The 18,627-nt window shown below is 36.7% G+C and overlaps 1 protein-coding gene across 1 annotated transcript in view; it reads left to right on the forward strand.

The window, feature by feature from the left end:
• The first annotated feature begins 6,550 nt into the window (after window positions 1–6,550).
• LOC133644448 (transforming growth factor beta receptor type 3-like) overlaps window positions 6,551–18,627 on the forward strand; it is a 148,963-nt gene continuing 136,886 nt past the window's right edge. The window contains exon 1 of the mRNA XM_062038941.1: window positions 6,551–6,835. The gene's annotated coding sequence lies outside the window, so the exon portion shown is untranslated. The remainder of the gene's footprint in view (window positions 6,836–18,627) is intronic.

The raw sequence follows: 18,627 nt of genomic DNA on the forward strand, positions 1-18,627 counted from the left end.
CAGGTTGAAAGTAGCGTGACGTCACAGGTTGAAAGTAGCGTGACGTCACAGGTTGAAAGTAGCGTGACGTCACAGGTTGAAAGTAGCGTGACGTCACAGGTTGAAAGTAGCGTGACGTCACAGGTTGAAAGTAGCGTGACGTCACAGGTTGAAAGGCTCCTCACATCTGCACATTGTTTACACCAGCAGCGAGAGAGATTCGGACCGAGAAAGCGACGATTACCCCATTAATTTGAGCCAGGATGAAAGATTCGTGGATGAGGAACGTGAGAGTGAAGGACTAGAGTGCAGTGCAGGACGTATCTTTTTTTCGCTCTGAGCGTAACTTAGGTACAAGCTGGCTCATTGGATTCCACACTCTCTCCTTTTTCTATTGTGGATCACGGATTTGTATTTGAAAGCACCTGGGATACTATAGCCTCTTGAAAATGACAGTCCACAACACCAAATGGACATTCACAGTGACTTTTATCTCCACGACAATACATCGGCGAAGCACTTTAGCTACGTAGCTAACGTGATAGCATCGTGCTTAACTGCAGATAGAAACAAAATAAATAAACCCCTGACTGGAAGGATGGACAGCAGATCAACAATACTATTAAACCATGGACATGTAACTACACGGTTAATGCTGTCCCGCCTGGGGAAGCCTAGCAATGCTGTTGCTAACGACGCCATTGAAGCTAACTTAGCAACGGGACCTCACAGAGCTAAGATAAAAACATTAGCTATCCACCTACGCCAGCCAGCCCTCATCTGCTCATCAACACCCGTGTTCACCTGCGTTCCAGCCATTGACGGAGCGACGAAGGACTTCACCCGATCACCGATGTGGTCGGCGGCCCGGAGACGGAGGAAGTCAAGGTGAGGTCGCCGGCTAGCGCGTCTGCTATCCATCCTCAAAGTCCTCCTGGTTGTGTTGCTGCAGCCAGCCGCTAATACACCGATCCCACCTACAGCTTTCTTCTTTGCAGTCTCCATTGTTCATTAAACAAATTGCAAAAGATTCACCAACACAGATGTCCACAATACTGTGGAATTATGACATGAAAACAGAGCTTTTTGTATTGGATACAATGTGTCCCAATACTTCTGTATCAACCGTTTACGTCACGCGCATACGTCATCATACATAGACGTCACCATACATAGACGTCATCATACATAGACGTCATCATACATAGACGTCATCATACATAGACGTCATCATACATAGACGTCACCATACATAGACGTCACCATACATAGACGTCATCATACATAGACGTCACCATACATAGACGTCATCATACATAGACGTCATCATACATAGACGTCACGTCATCATACATAGACGTCACCATACATAGACGTCATCATACATAGACGTCACGCGCATACGTCATCATACATAGACGTCATCATACATAGACGTCATCATACATAGACGTCATCATACATAGACGTCATCATACATAGACGTCATCATACATAGACATCATCATACATAGACGTCATCATACATAGACCTTTTCAAGCGGAAGTTTAGCAGGAAATGTCAAATGTGACTTTCTAAGTGAACCCGGCCGTATTGGCATGTGTTGCAATGTTAAGATGTCATCATTGATATATAAACTATCAGACTGCGTGCTCGCTAGTAGTGGCTTTCAGTAGGCCTTTAAGAACACTAAGAATTGTTGTAGTTATATTGTAAAAGTGACAAATGTTGATTGGACTAATGAGTGAAGAATTATTTCGAGCAAAAATGCTACGGACGATTATTTTCAGGTTCAATCATCAAAACAGGAAGTACATTTTCAACCCGCCTAACACTTGCAGGGAGCAAAGTCGTCCACACGATGGCGCCACAGATCAAACAACAACACACTATGTCGCTCATCTGATTGGGTTTAATGTTAAATATTCAATATATATCATGTTCGGGTTTAATGTTAACTATTGAACATATATCGCAAAAGTGTATTAAAGATCCGTTATACAAGCAATGGAATCGAATAGCAAGAATCTATATAGCCATAATTAGACTGATATCACCAGCGATTTCTAGAATGATATCACCAGCGATAATTAGTCTGATATCACCAGTGATAATTAGCCTGATATCTCCAGCAATTATTTGTATCCCTGACAGTAAGAGAGTAGAAATTGTCACATGGGTGCTATAAATGATGGTATCATGTTCATGGTTAGTAGACGTACTAGATTTGGGAGGCAGGGACGTCATTGTTCAGCCTAGGATTCCCACTGACGGTTTCAACTGGTATTATTTGACTGAAAGTGGAAGTTTTACACAACAAGATCATGTGTTTGCTGTCATTTAAAAATATTATGTGTTTGCTGTCATTAAAAAAAACATTGAGTCAGTCCCGAGATGAACCAAAAACTAACACGTTTGTGTCGCAGCAATGCATTGTGGGTTCACAAAGGACATCTTTGTACTCCCCTGCAACCTCCGTCTGGTTTTTCAATTCAACCATGATTCAAAGTAGTTGTCTCTAAGTACTCTAAGTATTTTCAATTGAACCATGATCCAAAGTAGTTGTCTTTAAATACTAAGTATTTTAAATTGATCCATGATTCAAAGTAGTTGTCTCTAAGTACTCTAAGTATTTTAAATTGAACCATGATCCAAAGTAGTTGTCTCTAAGTATTTTAAATTCAACCATGATTCAAAGTAGTTGTTTTTAAATACTAAGTATTTTAAATGGAACCATGATTCAAAATAGTTGTCTCTAAGTACTCTTGAGTGTTTTAAATGGAACCATGATTCAAAGTAGTTGTGTGTAGTTGTCTCTAAATACTAAGTATTTTAAATTCAACTATCATCCAAAGTAGTTGTCTCTCAATACTAAGTACTTTAAATTCAATCATGATTCAAAGTAGTTGTCTCTAAATACTAAGTATTTTAAATTCAACCATGATTTAAAGTAGTTGTCTCTAAGTACTCTTAAGTATTTTACATTGAACTATGATCTAAAGTAGTTGTCTCTACATACTAAGTATTTTAAATTGAACTATGATTCAAAGTAGTTGTCTCTAAATACTAAGTATTTTAAATTGAACCATGATTCAAAGTAGTTGTGTCTACGTACTCTAAGTATTTTAAATTGAACCATGATTCAAAGTAGTTGTCTCTAAGTACTCTAAGTATTTTAAATTGAACCATGATTCAAAGTAGTTGTCTCTAAGTACTCTAAGTATTTTAAATTGAACCATGATTCAAAGTAGTTGTCTCTAAGTATTTTAAATTCAACCATGATTCAAAGTAGTTGTTTTTAAATACTAAGTATTTTAAATGGAACCATGATTCAAAATAGTTGTCTCTAAGTACTCTTGAGTGTTTTAAATGGAACCATGATTCAAAGTAGTTGTGTGTAGTTGTCTCTAAATACTAAGTATTTTAAATTCAACTATCATCCAAAGTAGTTGTCTCTCAATACTAAGTACTTTAAATTCAATCATGATTCAAAGTAGTTGTCTCTAAATACTAAGTATTTTAAATTCAACCATGATTTAAAGTAGTTGTCTCTAAGTACTCTTAAGTATTTTACATTGAACTATGATCTAAAGTAGTTGTCTCTACATACTAAGTATTTTAAATTGAACTATGATTCAAAGTAGTTGTCTCTAAATACTAAGTATTTTAAATTGAACCATGATTCAAAGTAGTTGTGTCTAAATACTCTAAGTATTTTAAATTGAACCATGATTCAAAGTAGTTGTCTCTAAGTACTCTAAGTATTTTAAATTGAACCATGATTCAAAGTCGTTGTCTCTAAGTACTCTAAGTATTTTAAATTGAACCATGATTCAAAGTAGTTGTCTCTAAGTACTCTAAGTATTTTAAATTGAACCATAATTCAAAGTAGTTGTCTTTAAATACTAAGTATTTTAAATTGAACCGTGATTCAAAGTAGTTGTCTTTAAATACTAAGTATTTTAAATTGAACCATGATTCAAAGTAGTTGTCTCTAAGTACTCTTGAGTATTTTAAATTGAACCATAATTCAAAGTAGTTGTCTTAATACTAAGTACTTTGTACAACATGTAGTTACTACTAAAACATCTCCTTGTGTCAAGTTTCTTTATGTGGAATTCACACGATGCAGTTTTTACTTTTTATTTAAAAGTCTTAGCTAAAAACTATTAATTACGGATTAGTCCTCTCTATGCTTAGTGTTTGTTAGATTAGGACATAATTGAATGTTTTGCAAAATGGAGGTTCAGATTGTCTTTCAGTGACTAATCTGTATTATCTTTATATATATATATATATATATATATATATATATATATATATATATATATATATATATATATATATATATATATATATATATACATGCTAACATTAGCATATAAAAACCTACACGTATAACCTGCTACTTCACTCATGTTGACTGTTAGCATGCTAACGTTAGCATGTTGACTTTTTAATCTGATTTTGCAGCCAAACACCTCAGTCAGCTTTTATTTCACTAAAATAATTGTATTGACATGTTTTATTAGAGATGCACATATATTTATCATCATTAGTATTATACTACAGTAGTAGTACTATTTTAATATATAGCACATATTCTATTGCTTATTTCCACCCAGTGAAGGCTCTTCTCAGGTAGTACTACCATGTGTGGCCGCTAGAGAGGGCTGGAGGCGAGCACAATAACTTGCGCTGTTGTCGAAGGACTGATCAATGAAGGACTGATCAATAAGAGCAACTAAGTACTTAAAAACAGCGTGTCTACATGTTGTATATATATATATATATATATATATATATATATATATATATATATATATATATATATATATATATATATATATATATATATATATATATATATATAAATATTTATAAAGAAAAATATATATACAATATGTATATATATATATATATATATATATATATATATATATATATATATATATATATATATATATATATATATATATATATATATATATATATATATATATATATATATATATATATATATAAAAATACATATATAAATAAAATAAAATAAATTTAAAAAATATATATATATATATGTGCGTGTGTGTGTGTGTGTGTGTGTGTGCGTGTAGTAAGTGGTAGTATTTTTTTAGTCCAAATACTACTAGAGTGCATTGAGTTGGACCGTGACGTCATCGTTATGTAGGGACTTGCCCGCCCCCTGGGGGGGTCTCCTGCTCCTCGCCAGGAGTGGGCGATACTGTAACGTTTGGTACCGACCCAATAACAAGACAGTGCCGGTGTTGCAATACGCTAAAAAAAAACAACAACTAATATGTTAGGCATATAAAACAAAATGATATACAGTACTTCTCAACAAACACATTTACAAGCAATTAAACAGTATTTAAAAATGTACAATACCATTTCAAAAATGGTTATTTGGGAAATAATTGCATCATTTCGGCCTCAGATTAGGGATGTCCGATAATGGCTTTTTGCCGATATTCCGATATTGTCCAACTCTTTAATTACCGATACCGATATCAACCGATATATGCAGTCGTGTAATTAACACATTATTATGTCTAATTTGGACAACCAGGTATGGTGAAGATAAGGTACTTTTTAAAAATAATAATAAAATAAGGTAACTAAATTAAAAACATTTTCTTGAATAAAAAAGAAAGTAAAACAATATAAAAACAGTTACATAGAAACTAGTAATGAATGAAAATGAGTAAAATGAAGTGTTAAAGGTTAGTACTATTAGTGGAGCAGCAGCACGCACAATCATGTGTGCTTACGGACTGTATCCCTTGCAGACTGTATTGATATATAATGTAGGAAGCAGAATATTGATAACAGAAAGAAATGGGGGGAGAGAGGTTTTTTGGGTTGGTGCACTAATTGTAAGTGTATCTTGTGTTTGTTATGTTGATTTAATAAAAAAAAAACAAAAAAACGATACAGATAATAAAAAACCGATACCGATAATTTCCGATATTACATTTTAACGCATTAAAACATCCCTACCTCAGATCAAAACAAACATTTGAAGTATCGCCCATCTCCACGTAATTCGACATGATTGATATTTGGATCGATCCAACCACTCCGACTCTTCTCCCCTTCCGCCCGCTACCAGGAGTGGACAATACTGTAGATTTTGGTATCGACCCAATAACAAGTCGACCCCCCCACCCTCCCACAAACTATTATAGACAAAGAAAACAAAATGACATACAATATTTATCAACAACACCTTTAACAATGTATAAGTACAATAGTAATGCATTGTTTCAGAATCAATTAGTTCACAATTTTCATGTCACCTAACAAAAACAAGTATTTGTTTGAACAAATTCAAGGGTAACATTTCTTCAAAGATCTTAAAATAAAATCTAAGTATCGGCTTTTAAATCAAAACAAACATTTGAAGTACCGCTAATCGCTAAACTGTACCAACTTGGTATCGAGTTGGTCGACATTTGGATCCACCCACCCACCGGAACTCTTCGCGCCCCTGCCGGCCCCGCCCCCTGAGATAAAGCCCAGGGTACGTGAAGGCAGCACCGAGTCAGCACAAGTATAAAGCCCCAGGGTACGTGAAGGCAACACAAATAGAGGACTAACGAGGACTTCTCCCCGCCGCCACCACCACCACCACCTTTCTTCCAGTCCCACCACCACCTTTCTTCCAGTCCCACCACCACCTTTCTTCCAGTCCCACCACCACCTTTCTTCCAGTCCCGCCGAGTCGCTCCGTCTTCGGTCTCTGGAGCCCCGCCGAGGAGTCAACGTCCTGCCCGCGGGAGGAGCAGCTCTCACAGCCGCCCTCAGAGCACTTTGGCCGGGGGAGTTTCAAAGGAGGTAAGTCTGCTGCTTTCTTAGTGCGTCCACTTTGTTTACACTCAGGAATATTTGTATTTACTACTAGTAGTACTTTGTTGTACTTGCAGTACTTTGTTGTACTAGTAGTACTTTGTTGTACTTGCAGTACTTTGTTGTACTAGTAGTACTTTGTTGTACTTGCAGTACTTTGTTGTACTAGTAGTACTTTGTTGTACTAGTAGTACTTTGTTGTACTTGCAGTACTTTGTTGTACTAGTAGTACTTTGTTGTACTAGTAGTACTTTGTTGTACTTGCAGTACTTTGTTGTACTAGTAGTACTTTGTTGTACTAGTAGTACTTTGTTGTACTTGCAGTACTTTGTTGTACTAGTAGTACTTTGTTGTACTTGCAATACTTTGTTGTAGTGTAGTAGTACTTTGTTGTACTTGCAATACTTTGTTGTAGTAGTAGTACTTTGTTGTAGTAGTAGTACTTTGTTGTAGTAGTAGTACTTTGTTGTACTAGTAGTGCTTTGTTGTACTAGTAGTACTTTGTTGTACTTGCAGTACTTTGTTGTACTAGTAGTACTTTGTTGTACTTGCAGTACTTTGTTGTACTAGTAGTACTTTGTTGTACTAGTAGTACTTTGTTGTACTTGCAGTACTTTGTTGTACTAGTAGTACTTTGTTGTACTTGCAATACTTTGTTGTAGTAGTAGTACTTTGTTGTACTTGCAATACTTTGTTGTAGTAGTAGTACTTTGTTGTAGTAGTAGTACTTTGTTGTAGTAGTAGTACTTTGTTGTACTAGTAGTGCTTTGTTGTACTTGTAGTACTTTGTTGTACTAGTAGTACTTTGTTGTACTTGCAGTACTTTGTTGTACTTGTAGTACTTTGTTGTACTTGTAGTACTTTGTTGTACTAGTAGTACTTTGTTGTACTAGTAGTACTTTGTTGTACTAGTAGTACTTTGTTGTACTAGTAGTACTTTGTTGTACTAGAAGTACTTTGTTGTACTAGTAGTACTTTGTTGTACTAGTAGTACTTTGTTGTACTTGCAGTACTTTGTTGTACTTGCAGTACTTTGTTGTACTTGTAGTACTTTGTTGTACTAGTAGTACTTTGTTGTACTAGTAGTACTTTGTGTAGTAGTAGTACTTTGTTGTACTAGTAGTACTTTGTTGTACTAGTAGTACTTTGTTGTAGTAATAGTACTTTGTTGTACTTGCAATACTTTGTTGTACTTGCAATACTTTGTTGTAGTAGTAGTACTTTGTTGTACTCGCAGTACTTTGTTGTAGTAGTATTACTTTGTTGTAGTAGTATTACTTTGTTGTACTAGTAGTACTTTGTTGTACTTGCAGTACTTTGTTGTACTAGTAGTATTACTTTGTTGTACTTGCAGTACTTTGTTGTACTAGTAGTACTTTGTTGTACTTGCAATACTTTGTTGTACTAGTAGTACTTTGTTGTACTTGCAGTACTTTGTTGTACTAGTAGTACTTTGTTGTACTTGCAATACTTTGTTGTACTAGTAGTACTTTGTTGTACTAGTAGTACTTTGTTGTACTTGCAGTACTTTGTTGTACTCGCAGTACTTTGTTGTACTAGTAGTACTGCACTGTTGTTGACTCCATGCAAGTGAGTGACATCAACATCTGCTTTGCTTCTCATTACTTTCACACTTTATTCACTTTATCACCTCTTTTCTACATCAAAACTTCTGCTCCTCATACGTGCCTCTGTTGGGTGAGCCCCTTACAAGGACTAATCATTCATTCATGCGATCGCTCCTCTCGCAGGTTCGTAGGAGTAACTGACACATTTCACAACAGAAATACACATCGAGACTCTGAATAATACATGAAGTTTAAACCAAGAAAATCTAGCTGCGACTACATTTAAGTGTCGTTAAGAAAGACGTGTCATTTTAATTGATGCGATCGCTCCACTCGCGGGTTCTCGATGATTACCACCACATTTCCCACAAAATAGATAGTAAGACTAAGTAAAACCCACGTAAACCTTGCTCAGCCGTGACTACATTTGTGTGTTGTAAACAAAGGCGTGTCATTTAATTAATTCGATCGCTCCTCTCGCAGGTTCTTTGTGATAACCAACACATTTCACAACAGAAATTATTAGGACGAATCTGAATAATAAATGAAGTCTAAAACCACGTAAAGCTTGCTAAGCTGCAACTATATGTGTGTGTCGTAAAGAAAGACATGTAATTTTAATTGATGCGATCGCTCCACTCGCGTGTTCTCGATGATTACCAACACATTTCCCACAAAACAAATAGTAAGACTAAATAATACGTCAAGTCAAAACCCACGTAAACCTCACTCAGCCGTGACTACATTTGTGTGTTGTAAACAAAGGCGTGTCATTTAATTAATTCGATCGCTCCTCTCGCAGGTTCTTTGTGATAACCAACACATTCCACAACAGAAGTAAATAGTAGGAATCTGAATAATAAATGAAGTCTAAAACCACGTAAAGCTCGCTAAGCTGCAACTATATGTGTGTGTCGTAAAGAAAGACATGTAATTTTAATTAATGCGATTGCTCCACTTGCGTGTTCTCGATGATTACCAACACATTTCCCACAAAACAAATAGAAAGGCTAAATAATACGTAAAGTCAAAACCCACGTAAACCTCGCACTGCTGCGACTAAATTTGTGTGTTCTAAACAAAGGCATGCCATTTAATTAATGCGATCGCTCCTCTCGCAGGTTATTTGTGATAAACAACACATTCCACAACAGAAATAAATATTTGGAACCTGAATAATAAATTAAGTCTAGAACCACGTAAAGCTTGCTAAGTTGCGACTATGTTTGTGTGTCATAATGAAAGACATGTCATTAATTAATGCGATTGCTCCACTTGCGTGTTCTCGATGATTACCAACACATTTCCATAGAAATATATAGTAAGACTGAATAATATGTAATGTCCAAAAACCTTGCACTGCTGCGACTACATTTGTGTGTTCTAAACAAAGGCATGTCATTTAATTAATGCGATCGCTCCTCTCGCAGGTTATTTGTGATAACCAACACATTCCACAACAGAAATAAATACTAGGAATCTGAATAATAAATGAAGTCTAAAACCACGTAAAGCTTGCTAAGCTGCGAATATGTTTGTGTGTTGTAAACAAAGGCGTGTCATTTTAATTAATGTGATCGCTCCACTCGCATATCCTTCATGATTATCAACATGTTTCCCACAAAATAAATAGTAAGACTGAATAATACGTAATGTCCAAACCCACACAAATGTAGTCGCACTGCTGTGTCTACATTTGTAAAGAAATGCATTTCATTTCATTAATGCGGTCGCTCCTCTCACATGTTGTACTTAATAACTGATACATTTCACAAAACATCATTAATTAGACTCTGAATAATACGGAAAGTCTACACCCATGTAAAGCTCGCACCGCTGAGACTATATCTGTGTGTTGTAAAGAAAGGCATGTCATTTAATCAATGCGATCGCTCCTCTTGCAGGTTCTTTGTGATAACCGACACATTTCACAACAGAAATAAATAGTAGGAATCTGAATAATAAATGAAGTCTAAAACCATATAAAGCTTGCTAAGCTGCGAATATGTTTGTGTGTTGTAAATAAAGGCGTGTCATTTTAATTAATGTGATCGCTCCACTCGCATGTCCTTCGTGATTATCAACATGTTTCCCACAAAATAAATAGTAAGACTGAATAATACGTAATGTCCAAACCCACACAAATGTAGTCGCACTGCTGTGACTACATTTGTAAAGAAATGTATTTCATTTCATTAATGCGGTCGCTCCTCTCACAGGTTGTACTTAATAACTGATACATTTCACAAAACATCATTAATTAGACTCTGAATAATACGGAAAGTCTACACTCATGTAAAGCTCGCACCGCTGCGACTATATCTGTGTGTTGTAAAGAAAGGCATGTCATTTAATCAATGCGATCGCTCCTCTTGCAGGTTCTTTGTGATAACCGACACATTTCACAACAGAAATAAATAGTAGGACTTTGAAAATTATATGAAGTCTAAAACCACGTAAAGCTCGCTAAGTCGTGACTACATTTGTGTGTTGTGAAGGAAGACGTGTCATTTAATTAATGCGATCGCTCCACTCGCAGGTTCATCATGATTAACAACACATTTGACAACAGAAATAAACAGTAAGACTCTAATATGTAAAGTCTAAACCCACGTTTAGCTCGCTAAGTCACGACTACATTTGTGTGTGGTAAAGAAAGACGTGTCATTTAATTAATGCGATCGCTCCACTCGCAGGTTCATCATGATTAACAACACATTTGACAACAGAAATAAACAGTAAGACTCTAATGTGTAAAGTCTAAACCCACGTATAGCCCGCTAAACGGCGACTACATTTGTGTGTGGTAAAGAAAGACGTGTCATTGGATGAATGCGATCGCTCCTCCTGCAGGGAGATAATGTCAGTCTTAACTTGCACCCAGAAATGATCAGAAGCAGTGGATAAAATGATGTGAGTTTGGAGCCGCACAAAAGGATTAAAAGTGATATTAAAAGTTAGGAGAAATAAGACTTTGTAGTAAAGTCTCTTTTGGGGCCCTTATTTTCTTCCACACTTGGGGTCTGATCCACTAAGATCCAAATACCAGGCGCTAAACAGCGTGTGCAAACATCAAATTGTGTGTACTATTGGTGTTGCATGTGATCTACTAAGACTGCATGACAACAGGTGCAGAGCGCCTCATTTGAAGGATGTATTTGTGTGTGCCACGCGGCTCTCACCATGGAAACACTCATCTTCTGCACATTCATGTTATCTTGCCCCGACCTGTGGCATTTTGCTATGTTTTCAAACATGCGGCAGACACGCACGACTTTTTATGGGCATTTTAGAAGCACTCCTGCAGTGCATCTACAATGAAACCGGCTTTTGTTTATCGCCCTGAGCATGCCTGGAATGTTCCAGACGCAAGAAAATTACATTTAAAGTCATTTAAAAAAAGCAGACACTAGAACATAAGAGTTGAATTAGTTGTAATCATCCCTGTAGCTATAAAATGATATTGCTGAATAGACCATATGTTTTTGACAGTCCATATATGTTGGTGAGCATACCAGGGCTGGGAATCTTTGGCAAACTTAGATTAGATTCTCGATTCAAAACAATGGTTGATTCAAAATCGGTACTTTTTGATAACATTGGGTGACAGTTCTGTGATTAACTACTTTCTTCCACAAAATAAACAACTCTGGTAAATTTTAATATTTTTTATATTACATATTTTGTTGTATAAAACACTGGCCATACAGCAACAGATGATATCTGTCTATTACCCGACACCTGACATGTTAGCTACCTCGCTTTGTTTATAATGTCTATCTTCTGCTGGATCTACTCTCTATTTCATGCTGCAGCTGTTATATATATTAATGCTGTTGTAACACGTGGCTTGACATGGTCTTGCTGAAATAAGCAGGGGCGTCCATGATAACGTTGCTTGGATGGCAACATATGTTGCTCCAAAAGCTGTATGTACCTTTCAGCATTAATATATAATATAATATATCAGTATATATCATATACTATACATATATTATGTAAATATTACATATATGTTATATTTTATATTGCTACTACGGTACATTTATCCCATTCATTGTCAATGGGGAGAAAATTCCTGGAAATTCCAGAAAAAAACGGACATTTTGGGACAGGATGGTTAAAAGGTTGGAATTGGGTTTAAAAATGGTGCAAAATTGTGAGAATTTAGGACATTGTAGAACTATGAATATGTCAATCAATCAATCAATCAATCAATCAATCAAAGTTTACTTATATAGCCCTAAATCAGGAGTGTCTCAAAGGGCTGCACAAGCCACAACCACATCCTGAGCTCAGATCCCAATTCAGGGCAAAAAATAACTCAACCCAATGGGATGACAATGAGAAACCTTGTCATCCCATGTCTATTCATTTGAATGGGGATTTCCTGGAAATTTGGTAAATTCAGGAAACCTGGGAATTTATGAAAATATTGATACTGGCACAATTGTCCTAGGTGATATAAACGAGTTGGTCTTGGAATTTTTGGAATCGGTTGAAAAATGTTGACGTGGTAACAGTTTGAATCGAGAAAGTATTTCGGAATTCCTGGAATTTCGGGAAAACAGTGAATTTGTAGAAGAGAAAAATAATAGCAGCGTTTGTTGTCCCAACTAAGAGGGATGTTTCGAAGGTGGAGCGGTCAGAAACGGTTGAAAAATGTGGACTGTGAAAACTTTCCAGGAAAAGGTGAAAATAGGACTTTGGAAAACCGGGAACTCCTGGAAAATGTTTTTGAACTTGGAAAATGGTGGTTTGATTGTCCAAGGTGAGTGGAGTGTGTGGATGTTGGAACGGTTTGAATGGAATGAGAATTGTGGGATATGGAGTCCATTGTATATTTCCCATTCATTGTCAATGGAGAGAAAATTCCTGGAAATTCCAGAAAAAAACTGAAATTTTGGGAAAGGATGGTTAAAAGGTTGGAATTGGGTTTAAAAATGGTGCAAAATTGTGAGATTGTAGGGCATTGTAGAACTATGAATATGTCCATTCATTTGAATGGGAATTTCCTGGAAATTTGGTAATTTCAGGAAAACTGGGAATTTATGAAAATATTGATACTGGCACAATTGTCCTAGATGATATAGACGGGTTGGTCTTGGAATTTTTGGAATCGGTTGAAAAATGTTGACGTGGTAACAGTTTGAATTGAGAGAGTATTTCGGAATTCCTGGAATTTCGGGAAAATGGTGAATTTGTAGAAGAGGAAAAAAATTGCAGCGTTTGTTGTCCCAACTAAGAGGAATGTTTCGAAGGCGGAGTGGTCAGAAACGGTTGAAAAATGTGGACTGTGAAAACTTTCCAGGAAAAGGTGAAAATAGGACTTTGGAAAACCGGGAACTCCTGGAAAATGTTTTTGAACTTGGAAAATGGTGGTTTGATTGTCCAGGGTGAGTGGAGTGTGTGGATGTTGGAACGGTTTAAATGGGATGAGAATTGTGGGATATGGAGTCGATTGTATATTTCCCATTCATTGTCAATGGGGAGAAAATTCCTGGAAATTCCAGAAAAAAACTGAAATTTTGGGAAAGTATGGGTCAAAAGGTTGGAATTGGGTGTAAAAATGGTGCAAAATTGTGAGAATTTAGGGCATTGTAGAACTATGAATATGTCCATTCATTTGAATGGGAATTTCCTGGAAATTTGGTAATTTCAGGAAATCTGGGAATTTATGAAAATATTGATACTGGCACAATTGTCCTAGATGATATAAACGGGTTGGTCTTGGAATTTTTGGAATCGGTTGAAAAATGTTGACGTGGTAACAGTTTGAATTGAGAGAGTATTTCGGAATTCCTGGAATTTCGGGAAAATGGTGAATTTGTAGAAGAGAAAAAAAATTGCAGCGTTTGTTGTCCCAACTAAGAGGAATGTTTCGGAGGTGGAGCGATCAGAAACGGTAGAAAAATGTAGACTGTGAAAACTTTCCAGGAGGAGGTGAAAACCGGGAACTCCTGGAAAATGTTTTTGAACTTGGACAATAGTGGTTAGATTGTCCAGGGTGAGTGGAGTGTGTGGATGTTGGAACGGTTTGAATCAGATGAGAATTGTGGGATATGGAGTCCATTGTATATTTCCCATTCATTGTCAATGGGGAGAAAATTTCTGGAAATTCCAGGAAAAAATTGACATTTTGGGAAAGGATGGGTCAAAAGGTTGGAATTGGGTATCAAAATGGTGCAACATTGTGAGAATTTAGGGCATTGTAGAACTATGAATATGTCCATTCATTTGAATGGGAATTTCCTGGAAATGTGGTACTTTCAGGAAATCTGGGAATTTATGAAAATATTGATACTGGCACAATTGTCCTAGATGATATAGACGGGTTGGTCTTGGAATTTTTGGAATCGGTTGAAAAATGTTGACGTGGTAACAGTTTGAATTGAGAGAGTATTTCGGAATTCCTGGAATTTCGGGAAAATGGTGAATTTGTAGAAGAGAAAAAAAATTGCAGCGTTTGTTGTCCCAACTAAGAGGAATGTTTCGGAGGTGGAGCGGTCAGAAACGGTAGAAAAATGTAGACTGTGAAAACTTTCCAGGAGGAGGTGAAAACCGGGAATTCCTGGAAAAAAATTTTGAACTTTGAAAATAGTGGTTTGATTGTCCAGGGTGAGTGGAGTGTGTGGATGTTGGAACGGTTTGAATCAGATGAGAATTGTGGGATATGGAGTCGATTGTATATTTCCCATTCATTGTCAATAGGGAGAAAATTCCTGGAAATTCCAGAAAAAAACAAAAATTTTGGGAAAGGGTGGTTAAAAGGTTGGAATTGGGTTTAAAAATGGTGCAAAATTGTGAGAATTTAGGGCATTGTAGAACTATGAATATGTCCATTCATTTGAATGGGAATTTCCTGGAAATTTCAGGAAATCTGGGAATTTATGAAAATATTGATACTGGCACAATTGTCCTAGATGATATAGACGGGTTGGTCTTGGAATTTTTGGAATCAGTTGAAAAATGTTGACGTGGTAACAGTTTGAATTGAGAAAGTATTCCAGAATTCCTGGAATTTCAGGGAAAACGGTGAATTTTTACAAGAGGAAAACAAATTGCAGCGTTTGTTGTCCCAACTAAGAGGAATGTTTCGAAGGTGGAGCGGTCAGAAACGGTTGAAAAATGTGGACTGTGAAAACTTTCCAGGAAGAGGTGAAAATAGGGCTTTGGAAAACCTGGAATTCCTGGAAAATGTTTTTGAACTTTGAAAATAGTGGTTAGATTGTCCAGGGTGAGTGGAGTGTGTGGATGTTGGAACGGTTTGAATGAGATGAGAATTGTGGGATATGGAGTCCATTGTATATTTCCCATTCATTGTCAAAAGGGAGAAAATTCCTGGAAATTCCAGAAAAAACGAAAATTTTGGGAAAGGATGGTTAAAAGGTTGGAATTGGGTTTAAAAATGGTGCAACATTGTGAGAATTTAGGGCATTGTAGAACTATGAATATGTCCATTCATTTGAATGGGAATTTCCTGGAAATTTGGTAATTTCAGGAAATCTGGGAATTTATGAAAATATTGATACTGGCACAATTGTCCTAGATGATATAGACGGGTTGGTCTTGGAATTTTTGGAATCAGTTGAAAAATGTTGACGTGGTAACAGTTTGAATTGAGAAAGTATTCCAGAATTCCTGGAATTTCTGGAAAACGGTGAATTTGTAGAAGAGAAAAAAAATAGCAGCGTTTGTTGTCCCAACTAAGAGGAATGTTTCGGAGGTGGAGCGGTCAGAAACGGTAGAAAAATGTAGACTGTGAAAACTTTCCAGGAGGAGATGAAAACCGGGAATTCCTGGAAAAAAAATTTGAACTTTGAAAATAGTGGTTTGATGGTCCAGGGTGAGTGGAGTGTGTGGATGTTGGAACGGTTTGAGTCGGATGAGAATTGTGGGATATGGAGTCGATTGTATATTTCCCATTCATTGTCAATGGGGAGAAAATTCCTGGAAATTCCAGAAAAAAACTGACATTTTGGGAAAGGGCGGTTAAAAGGTTGGAATTGGGTATCAAAATGGTGCAACATTGTGAGAATTTAGGGCATTGTAGAACTATAAATATGTCCATTCATTTGAATGGGAATTTCCTGGAAATTTGGTAATTTCAGGAAACCTGGGAATTAATGAAAATATTGATAGCGGCACAATTGTCCTAGATGATATAAACGGGTTGGTCTTGGAATTTTTGGAATCGGTTGAAAAATGTTGCATGGTAACAGTTTGAATTGAGAGAGTATTTTGGAATTCCTGGAATTTCGGGAAAACTGAATTTGTAGAAGAGAAAAAAAATAGCAGCGTTTGTTGTCCCAACTAAGAGGAATGTTTCGAAGGCGGAGTGGTCAGAAACGGTAGAAAAATGTAGACTGTGAAAACTTTCCAGGAGGAGGTGAAAAACGGGAATTCCTGGAAAAAAAAATTGAACTTTGAAAATAGTGGTTTGATGGTCCAGGGTGAGTGGAGTGTGTGGATGTTGGAACGGTTTGAGTCGGATGAGAATTGTGGGATATGGAGTCCATTGTATATTTCCCATTCATTGTCAATAGGGAGAAAATTCCTGGAAATTCCAGAAAAAAACGAACATTTTGGGAAAGGATGGTTAAAAGTTTGGAATTGGGTTTAAAAATGGTGCAACATTGTGAGAATTTAGGGCATTGTAGAACTATGAATATGTCCATTCATTTGAATGGGAAATTCCTGGAAATTTCAGGAAATCTGGGAATTTATGAAAATATTGATACTGGCACAATTGTCCTAGATTATATAAACGGGTTGGTCTTGGAATTTTTGGAATCAGTTGAAAAATGTTGACGTGGTAACAGTTTGAATTGAGAAAGTATTCCAGAATTCCTGGAATTTCAGGGAAAACTGTGAATTTGTACAAGAGGAAAACAAATTGCAGCGTTTGTTGTCCCAACTAAGAGGAATGTTTCGGAGGTGGAGCGGTCGGAAACGGTTGAAAAATGTGGATTGTGAAAACTTTCCAGGAAGAGGTGAAAATAGGGCTTTGGAAAACCGGGAATTCCTGGAAAATGTTTTTGAACTTTGAAAATAGTGATTAGATTGTCCAGGGTGAGTGGAGTGTGTGGATGTTGGAACGGTTTGAGTCGGATGAGAATTGTGGGATATGGAGTCGATTGTATATTTCCCATTCATTGTCAATAGGGAGAAAATTCCTGGAAATTCCAGAAAAAAACGAACATTTTGGGAAAGGATGGTTAAAAGGTTGGAATTGGGTTTAAAAATGGTGCAAAATTGTGAGAATTTAGGGCATTGTAGAACTATGAATATGTCCATTCATTTGAATGGGAATTTCCTGGAAATTTGGTAATTTCAGGAAATCTGGGAATTTATGAAAATATTGATACTGGCACAATTGTCCTAGATGATATAGACGGGTTGGTCTTGGAATTTTTGGAATCAGTTGAAAAATGTTGACGTGGTAACAGTTTGAATTGAGAAAGTATTCCAGAATTCCTGGAATTTCAGGGAAAACTGTGAATTTGTACACGAGGAAAACAAATTGCAGCGTTTGTTGTCCCAACTAAGAGGAATGTTTCGGAGGTGGAGCGGTCGGAAACGGCTGAAAAATGTAGACTGTGAAAACTTTCCAGGAAGAGGTGAAAATAGGGCTTTGGAAAACCGGGAATTCCTGGAAAATGTTTTTGAACTTTGAAAATAGTGGTTAGATTGTCCAGGGTGAGTGGAGTGTGTGGATGTTGGAACACTTCTAACAGGTAGAGAAATGTGCATGTTGGGAAATTGGCCTGTTCATTTCCAGTGGGCAAACCGGGAATTCTGGGTAATCCGGGATATTTTTTCACGATGCTCGGTCCAGCCCAACGTTTTGATACTGGAACACTTCCGACCTTTGTGGCCTAACAATAATAAATAGCTGACTTTTGGGTGTAAAATCTCATAAGACTTTTATTGTGTAGTGCACTTAATATGTATGTGTGGACACTGAGGCTGAATAAGTACAGTATACTGTGTGCACTTACTGTAAATAACCATTGCAATGTTGGATCTTCTCTCCTTATTGATGGTCAATCACAACCACTGGAGTTAGCCCCTCCCCTTCCACCTTGTAGGGCACGTCGCACTCCTCGTTTGTGAAGTGCACTGAACTTTCCAGTGTGAGCGCACTCGTGCACTCAAAACGCCGGCGAGTGCGCCAATTGGAACGCACGCCAAGATTGCAGAGCGGAATGA

The sequence above is a fragment of the Entelurus aequoreus genome, linkage group LG27, assembly GCF_033978785.1.
Source record: "Entelurus aequoreus isolate RoL-2023_Sb linkage group LG27, RoL_Eaeq_v1.1, whole genome shotgun sequence".
In the NCBI taxonomy this organism is placed as follows: Eukaryota; Metazoa; Chordata; class Actinopteri; order Syngnathiformes; family Syngnathidae; genus Entelurus; species Entelurus aequoreus.